At 43.0% G+C, this 24,587-nt stretch overlaps 1 protein-coding gene and 1 long non-coding RNA gene across 3 annotated transcripts in view; one reads left to right on the forward strand and one right to left on the reverse strand.

Moving 5' to 3' along the window:
* Positions 1-976: 976 nt before the first annotated feature.
* LOC110186832 (uncharacterized) lies at positions 977-1,849 on the reverse strand. The gene is made up of 2 exons (XR_002319852.2): positions 1,461-1,849; positions 977-1,398 (listed from the first exon to the last, which is right to left on the reverse strand). It is a non-coding gene; the product is annotated as an uncharacterized LOC110186832 (long non-coding RNA).
* Positions 1,850-11,116: 9,267 nt separating this feature from the next.
* The window catches only part of beat-VI (Immunoglobulin domain-containing protein beaten path VI), a 62,821-nt gene continuing 49,350 nt past the window's right edge, over positions 11,117-24,587 (forward strand). Inside the window, exon 1 of one of the 2 annotated variants that reach the window (XM_086840317.1) lies at positions 11,117-11,748. The gene's annotated coding sequence lies outside the window, so the exon portion shown is untranslated. The remainder of the gene's footprint in view (positions 11,749-24,587) is intronic. The other variant, XM_086840318.1, reaches the window with a different exon arrangement.

Consider the following 24,587-nt stretch of genomic DNA (forward strand, 5'->3'; position numbering starts at 1 on the left):
CAGCTGTCAATGTGTCTATGGAAATGCGCGGCGCACATTTGAGTGGATTTGCTAACTGATTTCGTTGAACGGCCGACGACTACTGGCGGTATCCATAGTCCGGACGGAGTACACAATCGAATTGTGTTGACGTGGCTGGATTATTACTTCATAAGCAGGACGAAACAATAAAATAATAATACGAGACCCCGAGAGCTCATGGGTAATGGCAAGCAAAGCAAATCCCAGCCACCACCAAGAAATCTCTGTGTCAATTATCAGCGATTCCTTCTCCGTGTCTGTGTCTGTGCCCTTGTGATCCAACAAACCCATTAACCATTTCATTCGATTTTCGTATGCGAATCTCCAATTGCCAATGGCATTCCCTATTAGCAGCGGCTAAGCTAATTTGCTGCCAAATACATTGGCAAAATCGTGCGGAGCCACTTGAGATATGTATGCCAATTGTCGCAGCCAGAGGGGCGTGGCTGGATTTAGTAATAAGATGGGAGAACATCAAGAGTTCATTTAATTGGGCCGCAGATCAAATCAATCAGGGCGGAGACAAGACAACGAGACTTACCAAATAGTTTGAATACCTCAACGATAAGTCAATGAAACTGATTTTTAAATGCTATTCTTATGTGAAAATCTAACAAGCTTTCAAAGGCTTATTGAACTTTTAGCTCAAAACAAAACGATGAGAGTGCAATCAATCAACAACATTGTTTTAGAGTAACAATGTAACAATAAAGAACACAATTGGATTTGATAGTCTGCTTTAAATTGAAATATATTTAAACATCACACACAAAAGAAAAGGTTAAATAAAAATTTCTCTTTTTTAGACATCAAACTCTTTAGCTGTGACAGACATGCAAAACGTTTTTAATTATTATATGCAACGACCGACAATCAAATATTTCACGGTTGATTTTAAAGCCATTAACCACCGGCTGCAGGATATTCATCGCACTCGGGAAAAAATACGCACATCATCATTTTAATGCATTTATTTCATTGGCAAAAAATGTGCCCTAAGCTCCTGCCGGCTGATGCCTGGGATGGCAATGGAAATGGGATTGGGAATGGAGATGAAGCCACAATGACGTGACAGAACGAGTCGGATGGGGAAAAGGAGAACCTACCGGAATCGATGGGGCGCCCAGGCAGTTATTTCCGTTCGAAGGAGACGAGAACCTGTTAAGCACTCAATGCGTTGAAGAAAATATTCGGAAATAAGTTCATTCATATGGAGTTTGGCCAGGAGCGGCTGTGCTTTGGCAGGAGGAGCAGTTGCGTCCGTGGTTGGACCTTTAAATGGATTTTACGGAATCCTCATTTAAATACGCCACGGGAGGCAATCACTGTTGGGGCAAGGCAACAACGCCAGATGGATACCCTTTTTTCCAAGTTGAACTGCAAAATAGGAACATGAGAATTTCAGCATTCAAGCAACAAAATTTAATTTTAATACAAACACAACAAGTTAACAGCAACATAATGAAAATTAACGAAACATAAAACAATTTTGAAATTAGTAGTAGAGACGAATAAAGTTTCTTGATTGGCGACACACCGGACAGGTGGCACAGTCTTCCAGGGCTTTGATCAGGCAGTTCATGCAATAGATGTGGCCACAGAGAGTGGCCACTGGCACCTCCGCCATTTCTAAGCAGATCCGACATTCAGCGACGACCACTTTCCGTGTTTCCTCTAATTCATCGTCACTAGTAAGATCGATGCTGATGATATTGGAATTTTCAAGTTTAATAGGGATCGATTCGTTGTTGTTCATTTTTTATTCGATTTTTTTAGAATCCAACTCAAGCAAAACCCTTTTTGGAGCTGACTATGACAAGACTTAACTGAGAACTAAATAGTATAACCTATAATGCTCAGAGTGCTTAGTTCCAACGTTTTGGATATTGAAAACATAGATACCCGGACGCGATCTTAGGGTAGGCATATGTATGGCTTTTGTGGTATATGGCAGCGAGCGAGCCAGTTCAGTAATCGCATGTGCCTGGCCGCAGAAACAACCCACATGCACACATGTGTGGGTGTGTGGGAAAGCCAAGGGAAAACCAGGGGGAAAATGGTAAGGGGGCAAGGGGCAAGGGTCAGTGGCAAGCAACGCTCGCTCGACCGGCATAAAAAGCTTGTTCTATGCAGTCGTTTAGCTTAACCGCAACATTATGTCGAATGCTGGAATCTTCAATCTGCTGATGTTGCTGCTGCTGCTGCTGCTCCTGATGGGGTTCCCCATCCTGGCCATCCTGGAGAGGATTGGGAGCCTCGCCTGGAGTTTATGTTTTCGGTCGGGTCAAGCGTGAAGGCATATTCCATTTGCCCCAGCTCCGTGGCCCGGACGGACCTAAATTCCCGCTGAAATATGCAGAGCGATGCGTGTGTATGCTGGCATTGTTTAATTTGGAAATTTTTGGCAAGCGAAGCACGGTCTTAATAAGTAGACATTGGGGCTGCATTCCTTGGCTTTGCTCCTTTCAACTAAAAACCTTGAAGAGCGGAACGCTGGATGCGTTTAAATGCCAATTACCAGTCTCAAACATTGATGTGCGCTTCTCACTTTGAGTGGCAACTTAATTCAATTGCCGCTGCACTCAGCAAAAGCAAGTTTTTGGCGATCGACAGGAAGAAAACGAGGAAGGAAACTCCCCACTCCCCACTCAGACGGAGTCCATTAAGTTGCTTTAATTATTTAGCAGCCTTAAAAGCCGAGCCATGGCAATGCCTTTGCGTTTTTAATGCCAACGAGCCTTTGCATTTAATTATGAACAATTTTGTCTGCGTCCAGCAGCAGGCCAGAGTTGAACAAACTTTGTCATCTTGACCCTCCGCACCGAAAAGGGTCGGCACAATAAATAATACGACCCCTAAATAGGGCGGAACACAGTGGGCGGGTGATGGCCTATAAATTGTGGAAAAATTTCGATGGCTGGCCGATTGGCTTTTGCCACCTGACAGTTGAAACTTTTCCCCAAAAAACCCAAGGAGCACATGCACGAAATCATATCCACGCACAACAAACACAAATCTTTCCCACACACACACACCGGAGGATGGGTGGGTGAAAGAGAGAACTTGGGCCTGATCCCGAGACGAAGGCTAGCTGCGTCAACGGCACAATTTCGTAATTTTTATGGCAAAAGTTCTCTAATCAAATTTAATGAATTGTGAAAAAGGCAACAAATATACGACAACTTTCTAGCAAAGTTTGTCCTCCTCGGCCGGGTTTCGAGCATCTCGTGGCTGATATTTCTTATAAGTAGACGTCACTCCACCATGTCGTTGCGAAGGTTGAACCTGGATGTGGCCCTGCCTGGGATTCTCGAGGATGCGGCATCGATTTGGTTTGGCGTTGTAAATTGGCGGATGTGATTTTTGTGGGCTGGCGTTATTAAATGCGGCATAAAATCAGCACAGCCCAGCCCAACCACTTTCGGCATTCAAGTCTAACAAACGCACACAGTTAGCACAGGCAGCCAACAAATTGTTGTATACATTTTTTCTCTTTTTGACTATGGCTGCTCCTTGGTAGGGCTCTGACTCTGACTCTGGTTGGTTGTGCCCTTTTGTTGTGCCTTGTGGCTGCTGGAGTGTCTCGGTCCCGGCATTGTTGAAGCACTTTTGCCGGCTCAAAGTTTGTCAATGTAACGGAAAACTGTGTTTAAGTAAATTTTTCATAAATTTTCTGTTTGCCAACTTCGGTTTTTTTTTCGGAGGGGTCAGAAGGGCGTGCAGATGAGTTGTTGACTGTCTCAACAGCGAGGGGAATATGCAAAGTGAACTCCAAGAATTTAACAAATAATTTATAGAGCATTCCAAGGTTTATTTTCAATTAGTTTTGAATTTGATTAAATTAAGTATAATTCAATTAGAGGTACTTAGAGTCTTAATATTTAAACTATATTTTATATTATGCTTAACTTAATTGATCTTGAAAATAAATTGAAGTTTGTTTTATAAAAGTTTCTTTATTTATGTTATCCTGAGCATACTGTTATTATTATTTTTTTACCCAAAAACTCAAGAAAACAAGTTTCCCAAAGTTTCAAATAGTTTAATCCAAATGAAGCCAAAATCTAAGACAGATTTTTGTTTCAAAATATATATAAAGTCACCCTGCACTGTGCCTGTTTGGCTGCTTTTATAATAAGCCGCCATAAATTGTTATATTTTATTAATGTGGCTCGAACGCGGCGGCGGAGAGCTCGTCGTTTGCCAGTTGGCCATATGGAAGTATTAATCAAAAGCAGGAACAAAAAGCGTAGCATACAGTTGAGCGCTGCAAAATTTCGGCTATTTTTCATTATACGAGTATGAGTATTTTGGTTGCTCGGTGTTGGGTGCTAGCTGAAGTTTTGTACGCACACAGCAAAAGCAATTTACGCATTGCCGCAAATATTCGACATGCCTGTGAGTGTGTGTGTGAGTGTGCCTTGCCATTATGATTACTCATACGCTGCGTTTGCAACAATCATACGCCGCGTTATTAGCTGTGTCAGCCTAACAAAAATAATGACAATGAGAATATGCCAAAAGTATTTGTATTTCTATATACATACACACACTCGACCCCCAGCGCTCTCTGCTGCTGCCATGATGATGATGACGATGTCTTAACTCCTCATTGCCATCGTCGTTAGCGTCTTGGGTTGGCCAACTGAAACGTTGAGATTTATGTCTTGGCATGATCTTTTGTGCCGAGTAGCAGCGAAAATATTTTATGAAATAATACGCACACAAAAACATGCTTAAACGCCGGGGCACGCATCCGACGGCTATATATGTATGTACACGTGGCGTATACTCATTTTGGGGCGTTAAGTGCTTTCTGCTGCGTCATCTTTTAAGTATTTGCAGCATAATTAGCTTGCTGAGTGCGTATGCCAGGAGTCGAGTGTCAAGTTGGAGTCCTAGTCAAGCCCCAAACTACAAGTAACCACTCACACACTAATTGTTTCGTCAGGGGAGTTTGAAAAGGTATCGCCGCCGTGGGTGCCTTTAAAGCTGACTAATTACACCGGAGCTGCCATTCAAAGCCATTCGGCTTTAAGCCTTTCGGCTCTGACGGTTTCAAATGTCAATAGTCACGGAGGCAGGCAGGGGAAACCACATCAAAGATTTGTGCGGCCCAGAAGCTTTTCTTTTTTGTTTTTCCTTTATATTTGCTGCTACTATTTTTATTTTTAGATATTTTTGTGTGAATTTGTTAGCTAATTAAACATCGGGTGGCTGGCCATAAATTCAAACTGGGCTCATAATTTGTATTTTCTGTGTTTTTCATTTTTTTTCTTGGTTGGCTCTGCAAATTGAGTTCATTGCACTTGTCGGGCAGCCAGGCAGCGGCATGCTGCTGCAACGCGGCGTATGCGCAATATTTGCTGGCTGTGCAGCATTTCTTTGGCACTTGGCTTTGGCTGGCCAAAACGCAGTCAGCTGAACTTTGACAGTCCCGGGGCCGTAATTTATGACTTGTTTTACACACAGCACACCCGCACATATACGTGGTACTCGACTCCATCGATAGATGGCGCCACTCGCTAGCGAGGGACTTGAAATATTTATGGAGTTTTCTTTTTCGTTACAATTTTTTTCCCACCCACACTTCTTAACATTCGTTTGAGGTTGGAGGCTGCAGGGATGGGTGTACAATTTTTTGTCCGCTTTTCCCTCTGATGTGGTTTTATCTTGGGGACCCGCCTCCGCCAACAAGCTGCTGCTGCTGCTGGTGGGCTGACCGGGTCGCTTAGTCAACAGTTGACTCTTGCTTTGTTTATGACATGTCCCCTCATTCATTTTAATTAATTCTAGCTAGCATTTCGCGCCCATGGCAATGACGGGAGAGTCGTCGCAATGCAAACAATAAAAAAACAAAGAGCAGACTCCTCGGACTTGGATGCTTGGGAGATGAGAGCCGGGATTTGCCTGGACGTTGGCTCCAGGGCTCTTATGTAAAAAATCACGGAGGCGTTTATTCCGGCCAACTATTTTTATTTTCATTTTCATTCTCATTTTTATGCTCATTCTTGGCGGCTGCTGCCTTACAAGTTACCCGGCAACATTGCGATGTTGAGGCCAGGCATTGGGGGCATGGGCATTATTGACGTAGTTTATGGAGCCATTTATGACGATTCAACATTTTTATTTCCACCGCACTGCAAGCGGTGGAGGAGGATGAGGAAGAGGAGCAGCATCAACTTAAATTTACTGCTTGTAAAAGCCGCCAGCTCCCGGTGTGGGTAAATAAAAACAAAGGACGGGCTGGAACGAGAACAATGCCAAAACAACGACGAGTCAGCGCCATAGATAAAGCTTAGATGCGCACAGCGTATCGGGTTTCTATTATCTCGGCGAAAACGTCGCGACGTCTAGGAGTCGAAAAGTTTTTACGCAAAAGACGAAGGCAAACTTAAAAAATAAAAAATAAATACCATGCGAACATAAAGCAAAGCAAGGAGCGCCAGGAGCGCCAACAGGGAACAGCCAGCAGGCACAAGCATCCATGGCATCCTCACACAGGCGCATAATGAAGCGCGTCATTATCCTTAAGATACATAAACAATGCCAGCAGGAGAAGCAGTAGAAGCAGCAGCTGACTGCAAGGTAGTGCAGTTCTATAGTTTATGCACTTGCAAAATCAGGAAGTATATTTAATACTATACAAAGTATTTTCAATCATCAAAAGCTTAGACAATAAGAATTGAGACTAAAGTCTCTAGCATCTTAAATTAGTATTACTTTTTCACTATGAATGTTTTTCTTTCATAAAGACTTTCCTTAAGCTTAGCAAAATAATTATCAAATTACCATAAATAAACTAAATTATGTACAATTCGCTTCTCATTTATACATTTTTCTTCTTAGTGCAACAATATTGTTAGCTGAACTATAAGGCAAACAAGCGGCAACAGAAACAACAATAGACAACTGGGAAAGCGAGTGGAAAATACTCTGGCATTGTTTCTGTTCAGTGCTTAATTACCAGGCAAAAGCACTATAGTTCCTTGAACTGGCCAAAAAGTTTACGACTCCATGCGAGGATTGGACAATGCGACGTTATATACAATTACCTTCAGGAACTCTGAACTCCACGCAGCCGGAGAAGCAATTCCCTTTTTCCGAAAATATTAAACATATTTTCAAGCCACCACCGATTGATTATGGTTTTCTCATTTAGCTTGCATAAATATTATTTTATTGGGCAGACACAAACAGGGGGAGAGAAAGGTCGATTGAGATAATAAATTTAATCGAAAAAGTGCATAGAATAATATGCAGGGGAAAATATTTTTAATAGATAGATTTAGTGGCATCCTTTTGTGCATGCCGCCGACGCCGCCACCATCGATGCCGCATGCAAGTTTATTTTCTCAGAATAATTCCAACCGAGAGCACGAGCATTTTTCCCCTTTTTGTTTCTTGCCGAGCATTTATTGGTTTTTGAATTTTAATTAAAATTTGATAGCCGCCGGCGCCGAAAGCAGCAGCAGCAGCAGGCGTCGCTTAACTTGGGCCAACACAAATATTCGGATCGGCAACATGGGCGTAGGTAGAGGGGTGTGATTTTAATATGGAGCAATAGATTGCTATTATTTACTATTAGTTCTAAATAAAGATCTGCTTAGAAAAGGATAATTCTGAAGAATTTTTATTTAAAGTAATATATATGCCAGAAAAACTTAAATTTACCACCCTACGCCTCTGTCTGATGTCTGGAATTTTAGCCGGGCAACAAAACCACGCTGCTAGCTCGTTATTGTTGCCTAATATCGGTCATGGTTTTGTTTGGCAGCTGCACTCTCCAGTTATACAGATATTTGCGCCCTCGTTCTCTCAATAAAAGTTTATTAAGCCAACAAATGCGGCGCCGCCGGGGACTGCAGCTCCGTGGCAAGAGGCAAGATGGATGGATGTATGGATGATGGGGTTACCTGTGCCAATCAAATTACGTCCTTGGTTTTAGAGAGAGAGTGGGAACGGCTCAAAATTTCATTTATGTTAAGCTGGCTAAATTGTTTTGCTTATAATGCTACGCTGCCAGCTCGTCTGCTTCTGCACGGTGCACATGGCGTATGAGTAATGTTTATATGAAAATTATGCAAAATGCATATTAAAAAAAAAAAATGGAAAAAAATACAACAAAAAATACAAAAAGAGCCAGGTAAATCCCGCTCTAACGTTGTGTGCTGTAAAAATGTGAGCCAAAAGCTTCTTAAGGATTAAAAACGTCAGCAATTTTGCGGTGCACAAAAAATGAGAGGGCCAAAAAAGAGGACAAGAAAAGGGTAACAAAGCAAAGGCAACAGCCACAAAAATATTTAATAAATTTTACAAGTAAATAAGCACCAGCAGCAGCAGCAGCAGCAGCATCCAGGCAAAGTTGTAAAAACTGCAAAAGCGCAGGATTTTTGTTGCTTCTGCTGCTCCTTTTTTTTTGGCATCAAGAGGCAGCCAAGGGTTAAGGGTCGAGGCGGGGCGGATGCCACATGTTAATGATAGTTTGCCAAAGCCGCAGCTGCTGCAAATCTGTGTGCCACACGGCGGTGGAGACTGCAGAATTTAGGGGGCAGTCAGGCAGGAGGCAAGGGCGTTTTTGTGTGCCTTAGTTGACTGACATGTAAATAAAAGTAAAGTGCGTTGACGTTGACGGTGCTGATGGTGGTGATGGTGACGACAAAGTATACGGAACATTTGGCTTTAATGCAGCATAATCGCCGAACAATTTCGCCTGTTCACGTTGTGTCCTGGACCTTAGCCTTTTGATTTTCCTGTCAACGCACGGGGCATGTGTGTTTGAAGAAGGACCTGAACCTGAAACCGAAACTGGTACTGAAACTCCTGCTCCTGCTCCTGCTCCTGCTCCTGTTGGGGGCCCGGTTTCGGGTCACTTAAGTTTTATGTGGCGAAACGCGTTACCAAATTGCGTTCAAATTGCGCACGCAGATAACAGTTTTTCATTACGGCACATAAAAGCGTTTGCCATTGTCCTTCCGGCGCTACTTCAGCTGCTGTTGGTGTTTTCGTCCTGCCAAATTGTTACGCCAACACGTGCCGCACTTTGCAGCTCATGTCAGCAGACAGGAGCAGCAGTGCCACACTTTCACATCCACATTCACGTCTACATCCATCGGGGGACAGGCTCCAGCTTCACAGCAACAGGCACAGCTTTGTCCAGTTTAATGGTGGGCAGAGACACTTGGCACTCCAATATCGCCTCTCCTCGGATTCCCCCAATCCCCAATCCCTTCCCACATGTCGCTGTCACATCGCTGATGATTCCACAGCACTTAGATTAGAAGCTTTCCAAAGGCCACACTTGACGAAAAGGATGGCTCAATTCCAGAAAGTAGGATAAACTCTGTACATTTTTACATTTTCATTCAGGCAAAAGGAAAATATACCAGGAAATTTGGTTTATTTAGTTTGAAAGCTAGTCTTTTAGGTGAAAGTACCAATAAAAGTTAGTTGGCAAAAACCCATATAAAAAAGTGAAATGAAAACTGATATTTTTTTGAAAATACAAATTAAAACGTAAGGGAAACCTTTGAATACTAAAATACAAGTGTATTTACTGCAAAAACTTTTAGATTTCCTCCGTATATTTAGTTCAGCGACCTTGTAACATGACACCGATTTTTGTTTATTTAATTTTTTTAAATAAAAACTTGAAAGAGAGATTTAATATCCCACATTTTATGGCCATTTCGTGTCATGGTCAGAACTCTGCTTATTTACTGGCGCCAGTTGCCGGACAAGTTAATTTTTCAACAGCCTAAGCGGCCGGAAGCCGACTCAAGTCGAAGTCCTTCTCCGCCGATTCCGATTTAAATATGTCGCAAGCAGCCGCAGAACGAAAAAAAAGACATCCCAAATCTGAAATCGGAAGCTGGAAATACCGACATTATGTTATGCGGGGGCACGCAGTCGTGAGAGGGTCGCGGGGGAGATTGATAGGCGCCAGGACCAAAGTTTCGGCTGCCTGCCATTGTGTAGCATGCTTTTAGGCGCTGACAATGAGAAACTTTTGTGCTTATCATGCGTGCAAGTTTCGCCGACATTTTAATTGAAAAATACTTAGCAAAGTCTAGTAGCTATGGCTGGGGCTAGAGGAGACTCCCAAGTGTCAAATTTGCACAGAGGACTCCTTTCAAGTGCAAGGTGAGAGAGAGGTCTAAGGTTTAAGGTTTATGGTGTGAGGTGTCAGGTGTTAGGTGCTAGGTGCTAAGTGCACTCGTCTTGGCAGTCAATAAGCCCCACTTCAGCTAGATTTTAATTGCTTGGCTTAAGTTGGCCCACTAACCTAGTCCTGTTTTTCAACCAGGATGCTCTCTCTCTCGCGCGCGCTACTTTCTCTCTTGGATAGTGTTTTTAATTTGGCCAGGATTAGGATATGGGTCGTGCTTAATTTTAAAACGCCTGGATTTTGGCGGGAGCCAGGAGAGGACGTGAGATCACGTCCCTTTCGGCACGTCGGACGCCTTCTTATTACGCACTCGTAAAAAGAAACGGCTGCTCGGTGGCCCGACTGACTTGTCCAACTCGTTCGGGATTATAGCCATTAACTTTGGCATTGCATATCGCTGCGTGACGTCTTTAGCGCGTGCAGTTCGGACCTGGCTCCCGGCCCGTTTGTCACTGTAATAAACTTGGCAACAAATTGCTTCGCTCCCACTGTCCCTGTCTCCTGTCTCCTCTTTTGACGTTTAACCCTTTGCTGGCGTTTTGACACGCACGTGTCGAAAAAGACGCACACACACACACTGAAAAAATGAAAGCACATACATTTTTAAGTGATTAAAAAAGTGGTGCCAGCACCATCCCTCCGCAGACAATAAGCAAAAACATTTAAATGCGAGCAACGTGCAAAAAATAAATTGTTGTCAATGCGCACAGACCAAAAAAACGCAGCAGAGCCAGCCTCTTATCAGCGAGCGAACGCTGAACGCAACGTAACGGAACTTTGGACATGGCACATCAGCATCCACAACAACCCACCCGAGCTTTGTGGATCCCAACCGAACTGATTTCGACTTCGGCTTTGGCTTCGGCAGGAGCCGAGCTTGTCGTAAGCTTGACGAGGCGCCTCGTTCCGCTGCGAATTGGAGTACGAATCAGTTACGAATCAGTTGGAAAACATCTTTCGTGCGGGTCGGTTAGTGTGACGGTGTTATTATCGCGCCCACTGGGACAGACAGGCCAAACATGGCCCAGAAGTAAACAACAACAATAATTGAACAACACTTGATCAGCATCAGCATCATTGATACCAAAAATCTAATACAGTTGAGTTAAGTTTCAAGTAGGGAAGCTATAAACAAGAGATATCGAAATACAGTGAATGATAACCCCATAAAGTTGATTCCGAGGACCGATAACGCGGTCGCGGTTCGTTCTCAGTGGCAATTTGCATTGATGAACTGTGCTCGGTGCTCGCCGTGCATAACAAAAATCCATCCGCAGACGGTGAGGGGGCATCGATAATCAGAGCCCCAGGACTTGAGCGCTCAGCAAACTGCCTGCCCTTTCGATTATCCTTTGAAGTCCTCGGCAAGTGCGAGCTGCGTGCTGCTAGTGTGCGGTGTCTCAGTGTGCAAAGTGTGAAAAAGCGCAAAATAAATATTAAAAGCAAAACGTGCGTGGATTAGAAAGCATAACCCGGCGCAAGAGCGGCATCAGAAGCCACAACAACTACAGAGCCACAGAGGGAGCAGGAGCAGGAGCAGGAGCAGGAGCTGCCACAAGGTTTGTATATCGCATCATCCGGGGGTTCGATGCACCGTGAATCTATATACATCTATATATACGTCTTTCAATCGGGATCGGGGGATCCCAGTGGCTTTGTTTTTACTTTTGCTGCTCTTTCTACTTTTATTAGGGCCTCGCGCACGTTGGCGCATAATTTACGCTAACTTTTATTTTGGCCAGGTTGCTCCTCCTCTTGTACATTTCCCATCCGAACCTCCTCCTGCCTGCCCCTCTGATAGCTAGTGAACTGGAACTGGGAACTGGAAAAGTTTGGCTGTGCCAGCCGAAACTGAAATTTGAATTTTCCCCTTAAGTGGGTCGCGCGCTCGGAACTTGCACCTGTTTTTGGGCATCGGCAGGAGAGCATATGCCAACAATCGGTTGACACTCTGTGTCCTGTGTCCTGTGTCCTGGTCCAAGGGACCCTCCATGTTGATTTATGACAATCGAAGACGGGTCCCCCTCTACTCGCTCAAGTAGTGGCACAGTTTCCGTCCAACTGGAAACTAAATAATTATGTGGCACAGGTGAGAGGCAGGAGGGAGACTCGGTACCACATTTCGGCCCTGCCTGAGTTGGGTTGAGTTTAACGAACATTTATGCGAGTGCGGTTGTTTATGCTCAGCTCGAGTTATGTGGCACTTAAGAGGCGTGGCAACCACACACACATACACGAGCTTCCTTACTGCCACACACACACTCAGAAGCACTGGGGGCTCATTTCCCAGCCGCACTCATACGCCGTGTGGCACTCAGGCAGCAGCAGTAACAGAGGCAACAACAGTGACACAGCAGCAACAACGTTTGCATATGTTCATCAAGAATGAATTAAAAGTTATTTTAAATTCGTGACACTCGCCTAATTTTGCAGGTCGACAAATGTCTGTGCACGGAGAAAAACAAAAGAGATTCGAAAATTAAGCATTATTATTAATTGAATACCGAAATCTGGAGAATATACTTCTTAATATAACTTTTTTTTTATAGATTTTTCAATTTTAGTTTATTTTATTATCACACTTTAGGAGAAACTTTTTTAAGCTCTGTGGTTGCTTTGTTTGCTTTTGCCTTCTTGGCAGAACTTAAAGTTTAGCAATTTTGGAATTTTCTGCACCGGAATTAGCAAAAAACCTGAAGAAAATCCCACTCTCTTAATTGAGACATAACACATTTAATTAAAACTTTAATTGAGTTGCAGTTTATATACAAGCTAAGACTAAAAAATCAAAGTGAATGAATTTCTACAAGTTTATTAAATGGATTTTGGTTTTGGCCAAGGCTCTAAAATGCTAAATACATTATTAGATTAGCTTGAGTTTTTTTTAATTTGAAAGATTAATTATTAAGCAATACAAATTATTCATACTTAGATGTCAAGACTTAGCTTTTGTTGCTTAAACATGTTTAAGAATTTTTCTCCAACTTTCTAATACTTTTTGTCTGTTAATATAAAATGTTATGTTATTGTTTTGTTTGAAGATTGATAAAATAAAATAATTTAAGAGCGAAACAGAAACTTACACCTCGGATAAGTAAGGATACTTTCCAAAGAGGGTAACCCTTGTTCGAATCATAAATTGAGGGAAATCCTGTTTAAATTTTTTACCATGTTCCTTTTTTTTGCTGAGTGCTTAGCCTGACAGTGACTGTGTGACTGTGGAAACCCGGCTGCCAGTTGTTCTCTCCGTTGCCGTGTTACTTTCCTCGGCTCCTATGCTCAAGTGGCGGAGGTGTCACCTGGCAGACAGGTATGCTCTGCGACTATGATGCTGCCACTCACGAGCTCTAATGTGCGCACACACACATTGCAGGCGTAGGAGCCCGCTTCGTACATGTGTGTGTGGGGGAGGACTAGTCCCCTACAGGACTCGTCGGCCTGGCAAGTGAATTAAATTTCAAATGTTTCTTAATTTACTTTTTCGGTTTCCCGTTGACAGTTCAAATTGCTATAACAAATTTTCTAGCGCTACGCATGCCACTCATTCATTCATTTCACTTTGCTCGCCGGCTCAGAGGGGGCGCGCACATGCATAAGTGAAATATTATGTACAACTGTCGGTTTTGTTTTCCCTTCTGCGCTTTTCGCAGTTTTTCTTCGCTCTTTTTCAGTTGGTTTTTCTGTATTATTTTCTTATTTTTTTTTTTTATTTCATTCCGCCCTCTGCTTGTTGGTGGCGAAAATAAATGAAGCCATTCGAGCGCAATCAGAATTTCGCATTAAAGCGTGGCGCACACGCATTGCCAATGCGATTGTCAGATTGAGAGCACCCCTCGCATATCGCCAAAGTATATATAAATATATATATATGTCTGTGGATATAGGTAGAGGGTAAAAGTCAAAGGGGAATCGGTGCTTTCAGCTTAGAGAGAAGGAAGACTGCTGGCAGGTAGAAAAATCGACGGAGAAGGTAGAATAAATGGTGTAACATAAATTGGATTTATTAAAACTTTGCTTGACACTATAGTAGCATGAAAATAAGTGGTAAATGAAATGGAAATTTATAGCCAAACTATAATCTACATAATAATAGAGATACTTCAAATTTATGTCTTCATTTATGTTCTAAAAGTGGGTTCTATTTCCACCATTACTTTACTTGTATTGGAATATTTTTAATGAAAAAATCCATAAAATACAATAAAGAGGAAGTTTCTTATTTTCCATAAAATGGAATTTATTAATATGTTTGTTTGTAGCATTGTATGAAAAAAAGAATTTGCAAATAATAAAAGCTAAAAGAATGTCACCGGAAATATAAAAAAAGGAAAAAAACCTATGCAACATATTGCAACTGCAGGCTATGATTTCAGGTATTTTGTAAAAATACCTTAAAATATTTCATTTTTACAAAGCTATTTTATACGAAATATTCTATACAAATAATGAAGCGTAAAACAATTAAACCAAGAACAAATATCAAATTTTTCATTGGCAATCCTTGAATTTACTTCATTATCCTGGTTCCCGTTTTGCTGACTGCCTCAGGTCCTTGATGGGAGAGGGTTGTGAGAGTAAACTGCAGGGAGCACTTGAGAACTTGGCTAAATGAAAGGAAACAAGAGGCAGCCATCAGCGTCTGTTTGCTCGGTTGTCTTAACCGCCGAGCAGCGCTAAAAACCATTTACAGTTTTCAGTTAACTTGCAATGGCTGCGTACAAAATAAATAAATACTTTGCCAACTATCAAAAACAGCTCGCAAATTGAACTGAAGCTGGGTGCTGAGTGCTGCCTGAATTACAACTTATTTGGCATTTGCACCTTTAACTGTGCAAAGCCCATCTGCTGACCGGTGTTTTGTTTTCTCTCTGTTTTGGCCACAAAAAAGAGAAAAAAGGCTCTGCCACCAAATGAAATTAGTGTCAAAACGATGCTTCTGCAAGTGCTGCATGGCTCGTCAAATTCGTTTCCGTGGCAAATGGCGAGGACTCTGTGGATAGCGACAGACAGGCGACAAGCCCGGGCTCGGTCCCCGGTTCCAGCTCCGACTCCGGCTTCGGCTACCCAAAAGTGGGCGTAATCGCTGGCATCGTAATGGGTCTGCCAATGCTCCCAGCTGTCTGTAGCAACCAACAACCAACAACAGCGACAGCCAACCAACAAGCAACAACCAACAACTAGCAACCGGCAACAGCTATATACACAACTACAGGCATGATTTCAATGATTTAAAGTTTAAGGAAAATTTAATCAATTTATGCGGGAAACTTAATTTAAATGTCTTGAAATAGTCAGAAAAATAGAAGAAAATTGTAAAGTCTTGTTAATTCGATCACAAAATATATTCAGTCTCTTAAGTAATTGAGGTTTCGTTCCATAAAACATTTCTAATTACTCTACATACTCTAGAAATTTGATTTTCTGTGGCAAGATGGAAACCCCTTTTTCGGAGGCTCCGCATGAATATCTGCACTACATGATCTCTATTTTGTTCGGTGTACTTGGTGCCCTGGCTGTTGTTGTTGTTTCTTCTTGTTGCCAATGCCTTTTAAGTTGATTATGGGCCGAAAAAAAAAACAACAAAAAACAATATAAAGGACAGAGGAAAGATGAGGAAAAAAGCGGCGCCGTTGTGCTGAATGAAATTGATGAAGTAGTTTCAAAAGCTGGTACTGCTGCTGCTTGGAAGGGAAAAAACCCTTCCTGACCAAGGTAAATAAGCCCTGTTTTTGCCTTCTGCTCTTTGCAACTTGTTTGCTGCTAAGTTTTTGCTTGGAAGGTCCGCGCTTTCACCTGAAAATTGAATGGGATTTCGGGCTGCAGCAGCCTGCAAATGCAACCAGGTAAAGGTAGAACTAGAGGTGGAAGTGGAAGTGGTAACCAAGTGCAATGCCCTGAACAAGGACAATGGAGAGCATGAACTGAAATGCATTGTGAACTCCGAAAATGGAGTCCGGCGGTGAGCCTTTAAATTTGCGGTCCGGCCTTCGCTTTGATTAACTTCAATCAGCGCCGGGGAATCGCTTTCAAAATTAAAATTTATTGCCAATTTGCGGCAAATTCGATTAAGCTTAGGCTCTTCTCCCTTTTGCGTGGTCCAAAGCAAAGCAAAGCAGGAAAAACACTCAGCTGGACATGGACATGGAGCAGGAAGGAAGTCTGGGCATTTAAATCCAATATGTAAATGAAAAGAGGATGAGAGGCGAGGGCGAGGGCGAGTGGAAGCAGGATCTGAAGCACCAGGCCAGGCCTGACAGGCGAGACCCCATCCCCGCCTCGAAACTGTTGAAAAGCTGTAGAAGTTTATTGGAAAAATATTCAAATCACGTGGGTGGTCTCAGCTCATCGCCCCGGCAACGCCGGCTTCCTCCTGGCTGTGTGATAAAAATGGCCAAGAAATTACTTATAGATTGAATGAAATCGTCAGGACCTCAGACCAGATTCACTCCCCGACCAGGTTCACTGTCTCTGGCTTAGCCATTGCTCCTCCATCGCTCCGGCTTTCCTTTTGGCCTGCAACATTTTTGATCAATTTAAATGCCGGGCTAAGACAATAAAAAGTCTTATTGGGCCGGCTTAGCTGGGGATTTCCAGAAGTTGCCGTCGCCAGTGGAGCCTACCAATGGCATTTGCTTTATTTTTGCCCCAGATAAGCATGCAATTAAAATTGAAGTCAGGCCAGACTAGACCAGGCCAGGCCGCTGGCTAAATGGCAAATGGCAAAATGATGTACCGACCCGTCCTGGGTGGTCTTCAAAAAAACTTATCTAATAAGTGTCAGTCGGTCAACGTGGCGAAAACATCGTGCTGCGGCGAAAAGTTTCACTTTCACTTTCACTTTTTGGGGTTGACCCTCCGCCCCCCGCCCAGGACTTTTGTCACTTTGTCCTTTGAGGAGGGGTGCTTGAGACGGAGCCAGAGCCGGAAAATCAATGCCTATAAATTGCTTGACGCCTGTGCTCACGCTTATTTATAGCATAGGGATTTATGTTCGGCATATTTATTTATGAACAACAATTTGCCGGCTGCTTTAAGGCTCATTGATGCTGGAAGCGGTATGCTAGAGAGAGTCGTAAATTAGCTGCCGCCCTTGCAGCAACAAATGTAAATAGTTCAATAACAGTGGCGATGCCAATACCAATACCCGACCCTCAATAACAATAACAGGCTGCAGGGCCCAGGACCCAGAACCCAGAATCCAGGACACAGGACGCAGGACACAAGACCGTCTGTCGAGGGCAGCAATAACAAGTTGACATGTTTTATTTATGGAGCAAACGTAGACGCCGACAAACGACATCGAAAGTAGCTGTTAAAATTGTTTTAATTTGCTGTTCGCAGTCGAATACACAGCTGAGAAAGAACACGCAACGCACAAGGACAACGGCAACGACAAGGACAGGAGTGGTAACAACAACAAGCAATCATCAAATAAATGCCCAGACTGAAGGTCAACTAGGATGCGAATGGGTCAGCAGAGCCAAAGGCAAACATTTAGCCTAACATATAGAGGAGGTACATGGACAGAAAAATTAATAACCCCGGTTATGTATATATACCCCTAGAGGCATGTGTCCTGCCCGATTGACATCCATGCGAGACATAAAATGTTTAACAATTAAGGATAAGTGACATTGCCTTTGTTATTGATAACATTTTTGGGGAAAATAATAATAATAACTGGTATTGGGTTACACATATAGATCCTTCTCTTTATTGAACTACTTTTTAACATGGTATAGTACAACTAATATTTCTTAAATTAAGTATACAAACCATAAGCAACATAAACATCATAATTTTATAATTTCTTTTACAAATTTACATACCTTTGGCCAGTGACCTGCACTGATATGGGGATACGGGGACAAAAACAAACAAGCAAACAAACAAGGGTGCAAATGAGTGGCAATGTCCTGTCCCTCTGGTGGTGGTCGCTGCCACTCATCCTTGTCATCCTTGTTGTTGTCCGTGCTATATGCTATATGCTGTCTGCTCCTCGTTTGGCTGGTTAAGTGACCAAATCGAGTACCAAATGGCCAAGCGTCTGTTCAACCCGATGTAATAATTCAATTGTGCACAGAGGCAGCGAACCGGAGCGGAGATGGGAGGAGCTAGGAGGAGCTGGGAGGAGCTGCTGCCCCAAGATTGATGGCGTGCATTCAGACTTGCTTTTGGCGACATTTGTGTGACGTGTTGCCAGCGTCTTTGCTGAATTATGTACGGGATATGTGTGTGTGCGCTGCGAGGCGCAAATGTTCAAGCTGAAAACTTTGCCAACTTTGGAAAACAAGAAGAACAAAAAAAAAACAACAAAAAAGAAATAGAAAAAATAGAAAAGGCAGAAGAAAAGCCAATGCTTTCAGTGGATTTAAGTTGGCTTTGAGTACAGGCACAGGCATCGTCATCTAGTCATATACTCGCTGCCAGATAAGCATTTATACGCATTAAAGCGACAGCCAACTTTTGACCAACTTTTCCTCTTGGCAAAGTTATCAAAAATTCCACTTGCGCAGTGAATCAAGTGCCATTTACTGATTGTGCCACGGTGCGGCGGTACCAAGGACCTCCTAATCCGCTTCGCATTTTATCAGCGCTGTGACAGTGGCTCAGCTTTTGCTTTCTGTGTGTGTGTGTTTAGGGTGGAAACGGATGTGTGTGCACGCGCATTCATAAGTTGTCCCTAGTCCTGAGTCAGAGCCTGGCCTGAAGCGCTTTTAGGCCCTCTTAGCGCACCCGAAACTCTAGTGCCCAGGATGAGTGGCGACTGACACGGAGAAGAAGAAGGGGCCAGGGGGAGTCGTGTTAAATCGACGCCTAATGCCACATCTAAGCCCTTAACTAGGACATTGACAGTTGTCGTTGAGGAGCTAAGGAACTCTGAAGGGACTCGCCTGGATGCCAGGCATAATGAATTAATCGAAGGCTAGACACGCAGTTACATCTTAGCCACGACCTCCAACTGACACTAAAACTATTTTGGTGCACTCGCAAAAATATATATCAAAGGAGAAAATAAGCAAACCCACTTAAAAAACTATATTTAATAGATATTATATGCAAAACTAAATATATTTAAGGTTCTTTAAATAACCACACACAAATTAATGTATTCCTTTACAAACCTTTTAATATCTAAATGAAGTTCCTTAATAACATTTTCTTTAGTGTATTCACGTTTTATCTGAGCTGCTTTGGGGCTTTTCTTTAATGTGGAATCTTATTTAAAATTAATTAGAAACGCATTAAATGGGGCTTTGGTTAGACGTGGCTTGTGGGATTAACAGATTCAATTCAGTTCAGAGACTGGCCGAAAGTCTTCCCAAAAAAGTGATTATTCAACACATTTTGGTGTATTTTCCATGGCAAATATGCAGATATGGCAGGGGCCACTGAGATATGCTCGAAAATATGCTTTCTGGGCAGTCAACAGGCATTGGCATTGCGCATACGTCGTGTGGGGAATGGCAGGAACGAACGCAAAACGCAGACCAGGAATAACAAGCGATTTTTGGGCAAAATCAAAAATCAAGTCATTGCTTTGAACTACGGCAAACATGGGACCGAGAACAGGACCAGGACCAGGACCAGGACCAGAGACTCGGAGCGGAGCATGCACAAAGATAGAGGGAAAAGGCCGGAGCCGGAGAGTACGTAGCTAAACATTTCCTCAATTTATTGGTGAAATACGATTTGTGCCAAGAGACTTTTACGGACTGGCTGCTGAGCTCTGCTGCTCCAGATGCTTTTTGAGGCATCAGGGCATTTTATGCAAATGTGGCAAGTTTATGGTTTTGTGCTGGCAACGGTGCCGCTGCAAGTGCATGTTCTCTACGCAATCCAAGCATATGACTTTTAAGTGAACTGTGGTCATCATTACACCGAAAAGCCCTTCCATCACATGTATATATATATACATAACATATATCCTTTTGCTGCATGGTGAGGAGGTAGCAAAAAAAGTATTGCATAAACAGGACTGGGACTGGACACAAAATGTAGGTTAGGGCGAGCAAGTGACAGTGACGGGTCGACAGGAGGCAATAAGGAGCAGGACGATGGCAGGACTTAAGGGGGGCAGATACAAGTAACAGAAAGGCAATTCATGTAAATTCAGTAGAGTTAACAATTGCAATTTTTGCAATGGATTGGTGCAGCCTTTCTTGTGCCATTCGCAGACTCTCTCTAGCTCTCTGGTATGTTTTGTGCATTCGAAGCATTGTTGGCTTTCTGCTGCCTTCTGCCTCCTGCCTCCTGCCTCCTGTCCCTGCCTCCTGCCCCCTGCATATTGACAGATAAATCAATCAAAGTTGTATGCTGAATATGTAGAATGTTGCCAGTGGAAGTCGGCTTTCGGCTTTCTGCCCTCGATTGTGGCATTTGGTGCTGCTGGTGCTTCGCATAGCATGTACATTGTACAGTCAAAGATTTTCAATTAAAACTCTATGTTTTCCGACTGCCAAACAATAACAAAAATGACTAAATTATCCCCAGGCACATTGCCTTGGCTCTGCGCTCGTATCTTTGGCAGCAGCTTTTAGATAATCGAAAAACTTTTCCCCCTCTTTTGCTTTGAGGGGATTCTCCCAAAACTATTTGGGTGTGTTAAAAAACGATATCCGATCCGCTCGCAGCCGTTTTTAGAAGCACCATTAGTGGCTCAAGCTGAAGCTATTAAAAGCGGAAAGTCAAAAAAGCAAAATTCATCCCTTTAACGTGCAACTTTTAGAGCATAATTAATCATTTCTTGTGGCACTTTGTGGCTATGACTCTCTCTGTGTGTAATGTGTGTGTGTTCAGAAAGTTGAAACTAAAAAATCGACATTGGCTTGGGCATCAATTATAATTAGCTCGCAGGCCTTAATTATACAATTGGTGGGCTCGTTGCGGTTGGCAGAGCGCGGAGGGCGGCAAGGATTTGGCCCAACTATGGCTGATTGCCAATAATCAAGTATACGCCGCGTGGCGCCGGGGACAAAGTTTTAAAAGCTGCGTGATTTGCGTTTTACGCTTTTAGTTCACAATTTGTCTTCTATTGACGTTGGATATTGCGCATTTTAAACAATTTACGGGGGTATCAATATTTGCCGAATGTGTTTTGAATATCAAATGAGCTCCGAAAACGGTCACAAGCCCTTTCACTCTGCTCGGTGCGGTTCGGTTCAGTTCAGCTTGGTTTGGTTCGGTTTGGTTAGGTTTGGTTCACTTTAGTTCGGTTCAGTTCCCTGTCCCTGTAAATTCATTAAAAATTTGCTGCCACACGGCGAACACAAAACACAAATCCGCAGCGCAAATACAAATTTTGCGGCCTGAAATGCGAATAGAAACTGTTGTAACTGTGACTGTGTTTGTGATAAAAAGTCCTGGGCTTGGTTTTCGGGTCTTCCGGCACTATTTGAGCGTCTATAAATAAACACGGAAGCTGTTGAAGAGTTTTCATCCTCGCCCCAGCCAGCTTTTTCAGATTTTCCCCTTTTTCACGACATAAATCGAATCTTATTTATTTTGGTTTTGCAATTTTTTGAGCACGAGTGTTGCTTGCACAGATAAAACGTATTGAATGTCCCAAATCGCATGCCGGCATACCCAAAAAAAGCAAGAAAAAAAGCGTTTCAGGCCCTTACCATCATTTGTTGATGTTTCTAATGTCCGTGGCCCAAGTCCTTTTGGCGCCCTCGCACAAAACGGAAGCGTTTTCCAGGGGTTCCAAGGGCATAGGAACTTTGCCATAAGGGTTGACTTGAAACTAACTCACTCTGATTGATATATGCACAGCGCCAAAAACATGATACATTAAAAAAGTAAAGAACATATCCTTTCCCCCATTTGAGTGTATTTTCTTTCACGTGTTTGTAGGTAGGCAGAATTCATTCTTTGTTGTGGTTATCCAATTATTTCGGCAGGACTTCCAATTAGATTTCCGGTGGCCAGGCGATAAAAGGGCATTCACCAGTCGCCATTCCATTCGATTTTGGGAATCATCCACATCTTGTTGCTTTATTTATTTGCCCAGAGTGGCAGGGCAAGTTTAGCATGAATTCGGGTCAACTTTATGAGCAGCCTTGCCGCCTGGCATTCCGGCCGGGTCGCAGTGCGTGTCGTGGTGCTTTTCGGGCCGATTCCTTGTGTCTCCCCCGTGTTTGTTTGTTTGTTAAATTCTGCAAAATCCTTTCATACAGAAAATGGCAAACAAACACACACGGGAATGGGCATATATATAAATGTATATATATATAGACAAAAGGGAGAGCGCAGCGAATGAATAAATAAATAAGCCAGAGCCGGAGCTGAAGCCGCTGTTCCTGCTGGATCCTGCTGGATCCTGGAACCTGCTAGCCTGTGAAGGAGCTGCGTTGGCAATGCTCCTGACTGACTGCGCTGGCATTTTTGGACAGAGCGAGCTGAGATGGCAAATGAAATGCCGTGCAAGAATTTATAGAAATTTATTTATGCCCCGCTTCGCATTTGGCCCGTTCTGGCCGTTTCTCTGGCTACAAAGTAAACAAATCTAGAAACGTGCCCCACATGCCCGGAACTCACCCACGTATGGTATCCGCACGCACACAGGATTTGCCCGGCCATGAAAGCGAGCCCGAAATTAAATTCTGGTAAATTTGATTTGAAATGCGTGCGAGGAAATTCATTTAGCGCGGATTGTCAAACAATTGAAACAGCCTTTTACACTTAATTGCCTGTTTATGCGTCAATCAGTTTGGTCACTGAGCAGGTCAGAACAGAGCTCTGGAATTCTTGTATCTGCTGGCTTGCGGTTTGCCATTATGATCCCTTAGCCACGCCCAAGGACCTCCTCTTTCGGTCGGCCCCTTGTGATTTCGTACACGTAGTGTCACGTTCTTCAAAATATGAAACGTTCACTGATTTTTAATGAAGCCAAAGTTTGCTGGGCCAGAAAGGTACAAAGTCAGGAACTAGAACAAGACAAGCACACAAGGATCGGGAGTGAGACGAAGAAGGAACCGAAAAACTTCGCATTCCTCTCTCTCTCTCTCTCTGATTAATACGTGCACTAAACGAGTCCTAGCTTTCCTACCTTGATGGTGGTCACATTCTCCTGGTGCTCCTGCCTGGGGCTGCTTCTCTAAAGTCCAGCTACATCGTTACGGTCATGTACGCAATAATTAAAAGTATCGAAACTTGTGTGTGACTCCACATGTGTGTGTTGTGTGTGTCTAGTGTGTGTGTGTGTGTGACCAGTGTGTGTGAGGGCACTTGTCGCCTGGCCGCGCGGCCACTCACTGCGGCTGATTGCAAACGCAAACCGGTTGGAAGGGGGAGCCTCTGTAGGAGGTATGCCCCCACGTTACGTATACGACATGTGGTCCCCATGACCAGGCTGTGACTGTGCTAGTGCGGTACGTGCGCTTCAACAATTGTACGGGATTTCTTTTTTTTCCCCTCCCTTTTTATCCCGCCCAACCACGACACAGGGAGAAAAAAAGTCGATTAAGAGCGATTAATATATTTGATGAAATAAAGATCATTCCACACAGAGGAAGTATTTTTTTAATCTAGCCGAAGTTTGTTATACTTTTTGTATTTTATTATTGATTTTGGTAAAAAATTCATCATATTTAATTATGAATTTGAGTGGCTTTTTAGTATTTTAGTAGCAGCATGTATTTTTAATTAAATTAACATTTCTTTTTAAAAGCTTTTAAGTATTTATTTATTGCACATATAAAGAAATGGCTTAGTAATATATGTTAATGCACATAAAAAGGTATTCAATAAACTCAAATAATTAAAATTAAACATATAGGAAAATATTAAATCCTTGTAACTTTTTGCTCATTAAAATAAGAGTCTTCTTACCCTTTCTATACCCTGTTTTATCTGCGTGTATTGGTGCCTGTGTCCTGTGCCTGGCCAGTCAATTTAGGGGCATGACCGCTGTGGCATAGATTGCCAGGGCACGGAACAAAGCAAATGACAAATAAACAAACAAACAAACGAATAAAGCGAATGAAACGAAACGTAGCCATTGCCATTGCCGTTGTTGCACACGGAACGTGTGTATAAATAAAAACTTTGCAACAGTCGCCCTTAAGGAGGAAGGAGAAAGGACTTGTCCGAGAGGCAGGGTGAAGCTGGGAAAACCTAGCAAAGAAAAGCTGGCTAGATAGCCAGAGAGCAAGCGATGCCCTCAGTAATACACAAATACACTTAAGTTATTGTTACTGTTATTTAGTTAGTTTATGCCACTTTGTATTATGTGAGCCAGTGTGCGTGTTTGCCCTTTGTCTGCGCCCGTATTTGTTCATCATTGTATTGCATTTTCTTCTGATTTTCTTGCCGCCACCGCAAAACCGGAAACCATCCGCCGCCGCCGCCAGGAGAGTCCCGACAATGAATCAAACAACTCCACTTTGATTTGATT

Source organism: Drosophila serrata, unplaced genomic scaffold (genome assembly GCF_035046125.1).
Source record: "Drosophila serrata isolate PLE 108 unplaced genomic scaffold, ASM3504612v1 contig_382, whole genome shotgun sequence".
Taxonomy (NCBI): domain Eukaryota; kingdom Metazoa; phylum Arthropoda; class Insecta; order Diptera; family Drosophilidae; genus Drosophila; species Drosophila serrata.